Source organism: Nematolebias whitei, chromosome 15 (genome assembly GCF_014905685.2).
Source record: "Nematolebias whitei isolate Nwh7 chromosome 15, NemWhi1, whole genome shotgun sequence".
NCBI classification, from domain to species: domain Eukaryota; kingdom Metazoa; phylum Chordata; class Actinopteri; order Cyprinodontiformes; family Rivulidae; genus Nematolebias; species Nematolebias whitei.
In genome coordinates this window covers 3,239,081-3,249,784 of record NC_056512.1, presented here as the reverse complement: position 1 = coordinate 3,249,784, position 10,704 = coordinate 3,239,081, and positions in this window count along the sequence as shown.

The following is a 10,704-nucleotide window of genomic DNA, read 5'->3' as shown; positions in this document are numbered from 1 at the left end:
TTCAACTTGTCTGCTGGACTCCTTAGATAGAGAACTACTAATTGGCTTTTATGTATGTGAATGTTCCTGTAAAGTGCCCCGAGACTACTTTGTTGTGATTTGGCGCTATATAAATAAATGAATTGAAAAAATAAACTGAATTCTAGAATTCTAGAATTGCGCCGCTCAAGGTGGCTGCATGTTGGAGTAGCTCTGTTACTTTCATTCTGAGATATTACTTTTGATAACTTTAATTCCTCTTTTTTCTGGATATAAATCGCTTTTTTTGGATGATTATTTCCTCTGGTGTCGGACGCTGTGTAGCTGGAAGGATTTTTACAGAAATATCTTTGCTTTTGGACATTTGTTATGATGCGTAACCATAACAACAAGGTTTTTTACAACCGGGAGCAGCTGATTAACATCTCCAAATCTCAAATAATATCTCAACTACAGCCTCAAATCCCAAATGAGTTGAAAAGGAGGCCTCGTGGATGCAGAGCAGGAGCAAAGGAGAGGGAGAAAGAGAGAAGAATGCAGTTTTAAACCATCTATTCCATCACTCATGATGGGCAATGTGAGATTGCTAGGAAACAAGTTGGATGAACTTCAAGCCCTAACAAGGACCCATCCAGAGTATCGGGAATGCAGTGTTATGTGTTTCACTGAGACATGGTTGCAGGATCATATCCCTGACCCCAGCGTTTCCTTGCCAGGCTTTCTGACCATACGAGCAGATAGAGATTTAAAGAGGGGTGGCAAAAGTAAAGGACGTGGGTTGGCAGTGCTTGTGAACAACAGATGGTGTGATCCTGGACATATTACTGTGAAGTGTCGTCTCTGCAGTCCAGATATTGAACTGTTAGCACCAAGTTGTCATCCATATTATTTGCCAAGAGAGTTCACCAGTGTTATTTTAGCAACTGTTTACATTCAACCCAATGCTGTTGCCGAGACTGCGTGTGATGTCATCAGCTCCGAGGTTGCTAAGCTACAGACACAACACCCTAGTGCGTTTTTTGCAATATCTGGGGATTTTAATCATGCCTCTCTCTCTGCTACACTTCCGACATTCGAACAGTTTGTCAGCTGCTCTACCAGAGAAAACAAAACGCTGGACTTGTTTTATGCAAATGTCAAGGGATTCATACATCGCTAAAGCAAGACTCCCTCTTGGCAAATCAGATCACAATCTTGTGTATCTCTGCTCAAAATATAAACCCCTTGTTCAGAGGCAACCTGCAATAAAGAGAACAGTGAGAAAATGGTCAACGGAAGCTGAAGAAGCCCTGCGGGGTTGTTTTGAGGCTACAGACTGGGATGCACTGTGCTAGCCACATGGAGAGGACATCAATGCCATGACTGAGTGTGTGACTGACTATATAAACTTCTGTGTAAACAACACCATCCCCACCAGAACAGTGAGATGCTTCCCCAATAACAAACCCTGGATTACCACTGACCTGAAGGAACTGCTAAACCAGAAAAAAGAGCCTTCAGGGAGAGAGACAGGGAATTATTGAAGAGCACACAGAAGCAACTAAAAGTCAAGATAAGAAACAGCAAAGAGGTGTACAAGAAGAAGCTGGAGAGCAAGCTCCAACAGAACAATATTAGAGAGGTGTGGTCAGGGATGAAACAGATCACAGGCTTCAAGCAGAAGGAGGATCAGAAGGATGGAAGCCTGGACAGAGCCGATGAACTGAACACTTTATTCAATAGGTTCAGTTCAGGAACAAGCTCAGCATCCTCCTCTCTTGCCCACAGCCAAACATACATACCACCCTCCATTGACCCAAGGCTGTCCTGTCACACCTCAAATATTGTATCTACCACCTCAGTCATGGACCCTTCTTCTACATATTGGTCTTCAACTAAATCAGAAGATGCTGATACCTCCTTTGCCTCCCCCCTCTGCATCTCCAGAAGTCAGGTGAGGAAGCAGCTGGAGAGACTGAACCGGAATAAGGTTGCAGGTCCAGATGGTGTCAGTCCCAGAGTCCCGAAGGTCTGTGCAGAGCAGCTCCGTGGGGTTCTGCAGCACCTCTTCAACCTTAGCCTGACCCAGGAGAAGGTTCCAGTGTTGTGGAAAACATCCTGTCTTGTTCCAGTGCCAAAGAAAACTCACCCATCAGTCATCAATGACTATAGACCTGTTGCCCTGACATCCCACATCATGAAGGTCCTAGAGAGACTTCTGCTGACCCACCTGACTAGACAAACAAGCACATATCAGGACCCACTGCAGTTTGCTTATCAGCATGGACTTGGAGTTGAAGATGCCATCATACACCTGCTTCAGCAAACTCACTGTCATCTAGAAAAGGCAGACAGCACTGTGAGAGTCATGTTCTTTGATTTCTCCAGTGCATTTAACACAATCCAGCCTGATTTGCTTTGTCAGAAACTTCAGAAGACTCAGGTGGAGGCCTCAACAATCGCCTGGATCAAAGACTACCTGACAAACAGACCACAGTTTGTGAGACTGAAGGGTTGTGTGTCTAACCAGGTGGTCAGTAGCTCATGAGCACCGCAGGGGACTGTACTCTCACCATTCCTTTTCACTCTGTACACCTCAGATTTCCAGTACAACACAGACTCCTGTCATCTGCAGAAATATTCTGATGACTCTGCAGTAGTCGGGTGTATCAGAGATGGACAAGAAGCTGAGTACAGAGAACTGGTGGACCACTTTGTGGCATGGTGTGGAAACAATCATCTCATCTTGAATGTGAACAAAACAAAGGAGATGGTTGTAGATTTCAGGAGAATCAGGAATAGATCCAACCCTATTTTCATCATGGGAGAAGAAGTGGAGGTGGTGGAGAAGTATAAATAACTTGGAGTTCACCTGGACAATAGACTGGACTGGAAATGCAGCAGTGAAGCCGTCTACAAGAAGGGACAGAGCAGACTGTACTTCTTGAGGAAGCTGAAGTCCTTCAACGTTTGCAGCAAGATGCTGCATATCTTCTATAAGTCTGTTCTAGAGAGCGCTGTCTCTTCTGCCATCATCTGCTGGGGGAGCAGCACCAGAGCAAGTGACTTAAAAAAGATAAACAAGCTCATAAAGAAGGCTGGCTCAGTTCTGGGGACTCCTCTAGAACCTTTGGAGATGATTGTTCAAAGAAGGATTCTTCATAAAATGAAGAACATTATAGACAACCCTCAGCATCCTCTTCATCAGACTGTCATACAACAACAAAGTGTCTTCAGTCAGAGGCTTCTTCAAATCCGTTGTAGGACAGACCGCTACAAGAGATCCTTCCTGCCCACAGCCATCAGCATCTAGAACAACTCATTAATGAAACCAGGATGATGAGTTACTACATTTAATTTCCCTCTGGGATTAATAAAGTATTTTTGAATTGAATTGAATTGAAAAGGGTGGATAAATGGCGTACATTCTGTCTTAAGAACTGCCTTCGCTCTGCTGTGTCTAAGACTTCTGTAAGAGGTCCTGAGTCTGAGAATGCTGATCTAAATATAGTACCTTCGGTATATCATGATTTGGGCGCTGTGTTCAATAAAGAGAAGGCTCTATCGTTACCTCCACATCGTCCATATGATTGTGCTATTAATCTACTTCCCGAGGCCCCTCTTCCTATCAGTAGACTGTTTTTTTGGGGGGGTTTTCCCCAGCGCCGCGCAAGCAGGCAGCCGGTCTCAGCAGCTTGGCAACAATGGAACTGATTTTTTTCTTGAAAACTTTGTTTTTATTTTCTTTTTTTATGGTTTCTATTTTTGGAGAAGGTGTGAGCGACCACGCTCCTATTGTTTACTCTCGGGACCAGCTGCTTTCCCTCCGCAGCTCCGCTGTGCCTCCTCCTGCAGAGCGACCTGATGTCCCCCGCGAGCTGAGAAGGAAGAGACGCGGGAGACGTGCAGGCATAGGGTGTCGCAGCCAGGGCAGAAGGTACAGACCTGTCCTCCCATCCATCATTATGGGAAACGTGAGATTTCTTCACAACAAAGTGGACGAGCTGGCGGCTCTAACGAGACATCAGAGGAGCTACCGGGAGATCAGCCTCATGTGCCTGACGGAGACGTGGCTGGCTGAGTTAGCCCCGGACTCAAATATTAACATGGACGGCTTTCATTTACTTCGTGCGGACAGAACCAGAGAGAGTGGTAAGAAGAGAGGAGGGGGTGTGGCTGTGTTTGTGAATGATAGATGGTGTAACGCTGGACATTTAACCATCAAACAGACCCTCTGCAGTAAAGACATTGAACTTCTAGCAGTTGGTATGAGACCACACTATCTTCCGCGGGAGTTTTCACACGTTATTGTGATAACTGTGTATGTCCCGCCCTCTGCTAATGCTGCTGCAGCCTGTGACATCATTCACACCACCACCAGCAGACTCAAAACACAGCACCCACAGGCCCTCTTTCTGATCTCTGGGGACTTTAATCATGTGTCCCTGTCCTCCACTCTCCCTACCTTCACCCAGTATGTCACCTGCCACACCAGAAATACCAACACACTGGATCTACTTTTTGCCAATACCAAGGAGGCATACAGTTCATCACCTCTGCCTCCCCTGGGGGGCTCAGATCACAATCTGGTTCATCTGCAGCCTGTGTATAAACCCCTGGTGCACAGGGAACCAGCTGTGATGAGCACAGTCAAGCAATGGACTGAGGAGACTGAAGAAGCTCTGAGGGACTGTTTCAGCTCCACTGTGTGGGAAGAGCTCTGTGCTCCTCATGGGGAGGACATCGACAGCATCACGGACTGCATCACGGACTACATCAATTTCTGTGTGGACAACACTGCCCATCAGGACAGTACGGCGTTTCTCCAACAACAAACCATGGATTAATCCTGAAATAAAGGCTCTCCTGAAGGAGAAGAAAAGAGCCTTTAGATCGGGTAACAAGGAGGAACTGAGAGCTGTGCAGAAAGAACTGAGAAGAAAGATTAGGGATGGAAAAAACATCTACAGGAAAAAGATGGAGGATCAGCTGAAGCAGAACAACATCAGTGGGGTGTGGAGGATCCTTAAAAACATATCAGGCCACAAGTCAAGCCCCCAGGCTGTAGGAGACAAAGGGTGGGTGAATGACTTGAACCAGTTCTTTAACAGATTTGATCTGCCACCCACCCCCCACCCCTACTTCAGCCCTGTCCCCCTTGCTGTCAACCCCATCACCTTTAATGACTGCCAACTTCTCTTCTCTGGAATTCACACCTCTCAGCCATTATCCTCCCCCTTCATTCCAGAAGACTTCATTTCACAGCCCCCTTCCCCCACCTCTATCTTGTCCCTATCAACTCTTCAGGTGAGGAATGAGCTGCGATAGATCAAGGTGCGTAAAGCTGCAGGTCCTGATGGAATTAGCTCCAGGCTCCTGAGGTGCTGCTCAGATCAACTGTGTGGCATCATGGGATTTATGTTCAATCTGAGCCTGAAGCTGGGGAAAGTACCACAACTGTGGAAGACCTCCTGTGTGGTACCGGTACCAAAAACCAAACATCCCAAGGACCTCAGTAACTACAGGCCGGTGGCTCTGACCTCACATTTGATGAAGACCTTCGAGAGGCTGGTCCTCAACAATTTGCGCCACCTGGTGAGGTCTTCATTAGATCCATTGCAGTTTGCCTACCGGCCTGGCATCGGGGTGGATGACGCCATCATCTACCTCAGGCACCAAGCTCTGACCCACCTGGAGAAACCTGGAAGCACCGTGAGGATCATGTTCTTTGATTTCTCCAGTGCTTTCTACACCATCCAGCCAGGACTTCTGCGGGACAAGCTGGAGTTATCAGGAGTGGATCACCACATGTCCCAGTGGATACTGGATTACCTCACTGGACACTCACAGTATGTGAGGACACAGGGCTGTGTCTCTGACATGCTGGTCTGCAGTACGGGGGTCCCACAGGGAACTGTGCTGGCACTGTTCCTCTTCACCCTCTACACTGCAGACTTCACCATCGACTCCCCACACTGCCATCTGCAAAAGTTCTCTGATGACTCTGCCATAGTCGGCCTCATCACAGGTGAGGACGACTCAGAGTACAGACAGTGGACTCAAGACTTTGTGGACTGGTGCCAGCAGAACCACCTCCTGATCAACGCTGCTAAAACTAAGGAGCTGGTTGTGGATTTCCACAGGTACAGGTCCACCTCATTGACCCCGGTGAACATCCAGGGTGTGAACATCAAGACTGTGGACTCTTACAAGTACCTGGGTGTTCACAATAAACTGGACTGGTCTCACAACACTGATGCACTTTACAGGAAGGGTCAGAGCAGACTACCTGCTGAGGAGACTGAGGTCTTTTGGAGTGCAGGGGGTGCTCCTGAAGACCTTCTTTGACTCGGTAGTGGCATCAGCCATCTTCTATGGTGTTGTGTGTTGGAGCAGCAGCTTATCATCAGCTGAGAAGAAGAAGCTAGATAAGATCATCAAGAAGACCAGCTTGCTGCTTGGATGCCCCTCCACCCAGTGCAGGTGGTGTGAGACAGAAGGACTCGAGCTAAAATAACATCATTGCTGGACAGTGTCTCCCACCCCATGCATGAAGCTGTTGCTGAACTGGAGAGCTCGTTCAGTGACAGATTACTGCATCCTAAATGCACAAAGGAGCGTTACCGCAGGTCCTTCCTCCCAGCAGCTGTTTGACTCTACAACCATCACTACTCCCAACAAACTCAATAAGGATTAAATACATGCTGACCTCTGCTAAAACACACACTCTGCCTGTAATACTGTACTGTAAATAGTCTGCCATTCTCAATGTTCCAATACATACTGAACATTATTATTGATATTGTTTATCTTATTTCTTATATATTGTATTGTTTATTAACATTTTAGGAAATTTTGTGTGAAATCTTTTTATCTGTTGCTGCTGATACACTGGAATTTCCCATCCGTGGGACAATAAAGGCTGTTTCTATTCTATTCTATTTAACTTATCAGGACCTGAGAGGGAAACTGTGAAAATTTATATTTAAGAGTCTCTGGCAGCGGGTTTCATTTGCCCATCTACCTCCCCTGTAGGGGCAGGTTTCTTTTTTGTGTCTAAGAAGGATAAAACATTATGTCCATGCATTGACTACCTTGGTCTTAACCAGATTACTATAAAGAACAACTGCCCATTGCCTCTCATTGATTCAGTTCATGAACAGTTACATTCAGCCACCATCTTTTATAAATTAGATCTGCGTAACGCTTATCTTGTGAGGATTAGGGAGGGGGACAATTGGAAGACCGCCTTCCGGACTTCACTCGGACATTTAGAATATTTAGTAATGCCTTTCGGTCTCACTAATACCCCTGCTGTGTTCCAAGCACTTATCAATGACATACTCAGAGATTTCCTGAATGAGTTTGTTTTTGTATATTTAGACGACATACTAATCTACTCCCACAACATGAAACAACACGAGGACCATATACGTGCAGTACTTCAAAGACTCCTTGAGAACCAGCTTTTTGTAAAGGCAGAAAAGTGTGAGTTTCATGTCACCTCTGTGTCGTTCCTGGGGTTTATTTTCGAGGGAGGACATTTTCGCACAGACCCTGAGAAGACCAGGGCTGTGGAGGAATGGCCTACTCCTGAGAACCGTAAACAGCCGCAACGGTTCTTAGAATTTGATAACTTTTACAGAAGGTTCATTAAGAATTACAACCACATTGCTGCACCTCTAACCCAACTCACTTCCACATTAAGAATGTTTTCTTGGACTCCTGAGGCTGAGACAGCTTTTAAGAGACTTAAACATCTATTTTCTACCACTCCCATCCTTTGTTATCCAGACCCTGATAAGACAATTCATTCTGAAGGTCAACGCCTCGGACACGGGTGTGGGAGCAGTTCTATCTCAGCGGTCCGTGGAGGATAACAAGGTCCATCCAAGTGCCTTCTTCTCTTGACATCTTATCCCTTCAGAACAAAATTATGATGTGTGCAACAGAGAACTCTTGGCTGCAAAGTTAGCACTAGAGGAATAGAGGCACTGGTTGGAGGGTACAAAAACACCATTTCTGATCTGGACAGATCATAAGAACCTTACCTACATCCAGAATGCCAAGAGGTTGAATCCTAGACAGGCTCGTTGGTCTATGTTTTTTGCTAAATTTAACTTTTATCTTACCTACAGACCAGGATCCAAAAACATCAAGCCTGATGCTCTAGACAATTTTCCACTTTTGACGGACTCAAGACTCAAGAAAACATCATGCCCCCTTCTGTTGTAGTCGGCTCCCTTACCTGGTCCATCAAACGAGACATCCAGGAGGCCCAGAAATCAGAACCCGACCAAGGGACTGGTCCTTCCGGTAAAAGGTTTGTTCCCTCGGCTATCAGGTCTAAGGTGCTAGACTGGATTCATTCAAATAAACTTTCTTGTCATCTGGGCACTATCCGCATGCTTTCCTTTGTTAAGAGACACTACTGGTGGCCCACGCTGAACCAGGATGTTAAGGACTTTGTAGCTGCTTGTCCTACCTGTGCTCATAACAAGAGTGGGAATCAGCCCCCAGCAGGATTATTGCAGCCTTTGCCCACTCCCAGCCATCCCTGGTCCCATGTATCACTGGACTTTATCACTGGATTACCTCCCTCTGAAGGTAACAATGTTATTCTCACAGTTAGTGACAGGTTTTTCAAGTCTGCTCATTTTATACCTCTTGTCAAGCTCCCCTCCACTATGGAGACCGCTCACCTGATGACCCAACGTCTTCCGGATTCGTGGTATCGCTACAGACATGGTATCAGACAGAGGGCCTCAATTCACTTTGCAGGTCTGGCAGGCCTTCTGCAACACCCTGGGGGCCTCTGCTAGTCTGACATCTGATTATCATCTCCAGTCTAAGGGTGCATTCACACCAGCCCTGTTTAGTCCGCTTTAATCGAACTCTAGCTCGTTTTCCTAGAAAGTCCAGTTCATTTAGGGAGGTGTGAACACGCCATCAACTCTGTCACGGAACAAAAAGGCGAACTCTGGCCCGGGCTAAAACCTAGGTCTCGGTCCGGTAGAAGCGAACTCCAGCGCGGTTCAAGTACAGTGTGAATGTAAACAGACCGGGCCCGCTCCGCAGGGTAAACAAACACGCATTTCTCTGACCTTGTATGGAGCCGTCAGCTGCCTTGTGTGGAAAAACAATATTCTCCATGGTCTTCTGTCTCATCTTCTGCTCATGCTAAGTCCATTTTTGAAAAATGACAAAATATAACTCCTAAAACTGCTAAAACTTGATGCCACTTTGTTTCTGTTTTTTTTTTTTTTTACAGAAGAAGAAGAAGACGTGTCTTCAGAGGTTTTTGTGTCGTTTCTTTCAGTAGTTCTTGGTGCAGCGCCCCCACAGGCGAGTGGGGGAATAGGTTGGTTCAACAGGTTGACTCGACTGCACAGTGCAGTGTGAATGCAAACGCACCAGCTCAAATGTAAACAAAAGGTCATGAATATTGGTCCCGAACCGAGTCTACCGGACTATCTGGTGTGAAAACGACCTAATGGGCAATCGGAGCGCTGTAACCAAGAGTTGGAGGCCACCTTACGCTGTGTCATTGAGGACAACCTATCTACCTGGAGCAAACCTCTTATATGGGTGGAGTATGCTCACAACACCCACACATCCTTCGCCACAGGGTTGTCTCCCTTTGAAGCTTCTCTGGGCTATGTCCCCCCACTTTTTCCTAGCCAAGAGTCCGAAGTTTCTGTCCCTTCTGTTCAGCACCATTTCCGTCGTTGCCGTAGAGTTTGGCGACAGACTAAGGCAGCCCTGCTACGAACCGCTGACCAAAACGAGACATGCTGATCGCCACGTTCTATAGCCCCCACTTACCACGTGGGCTAGAGGATGTGTCTCTCTACCAGAGACATTAAGCTCAAAGACACTCTCAGGAAACTTTCTTCTCGTTTTATTGGTCCTTTCCCTGTGGTCAGAATAATCAATCCATCTGTTGTACATCCCAAATTACCAACTTCCATGCGCATCCATCCTACGTTCCCCATTTCTCAGATTAAACCTGTTTCTGAGAGTCCCTTGAGCCCTCCTGCCAACCCCCCCCCCCCCCCCCCCCATCGAAAACCATCTTGCCTTTACAGTCAGGCGCATCCTGGATGTAAGGCGTCGAGGACGGAGTTCTCAGTATTTGGTTGACTGGGAGGGCTATGGTCCAGAAGAGAGGTCATGGATCCTAGATCCTTTATTCTAGATCCCAGCCTTATCTCCTTCTTCAGGTCCCATCCTGAAAAACGCCTTAGGTTGTCAAGAGGCAATTCTTGAGGGGGAGGTACTATGGGGTTTCCAGCTTCCTTCCTTTCACAGGTCCCTGGTTCCTGAGTTAACGAGTCACAGCTGACAGCCATCTACACTAATCACCACCAGGACTATATGAGGCTGCTGGCTTGCTTCATTCAGTGTTAAAACATTCCCTACTTCATGTACCTGTGCTCTCAGCCTCTTATGCCCCTTTTGCATTAGTACCGGTATGGGCCGGTACAGCACGGCTCTACTCTACTCGGTACGGTACAGGTTGTGTTTCCATTATGCTTTCAGTACCGGTTCCAGTGGGCGGGGTTCAAATTGACATCACCACCTCTCACCAGCTGGTGGCGCTGAGACGCAGAAACTGTTTTTAGTACAGGTTGAGAATTTATGTTATTTTGAAGTTGTGTGTATGTATGTATGCATGTATGTGTGTATGTACATGTGTATAAATATATATATATATATATATATATATATATATATATATATACA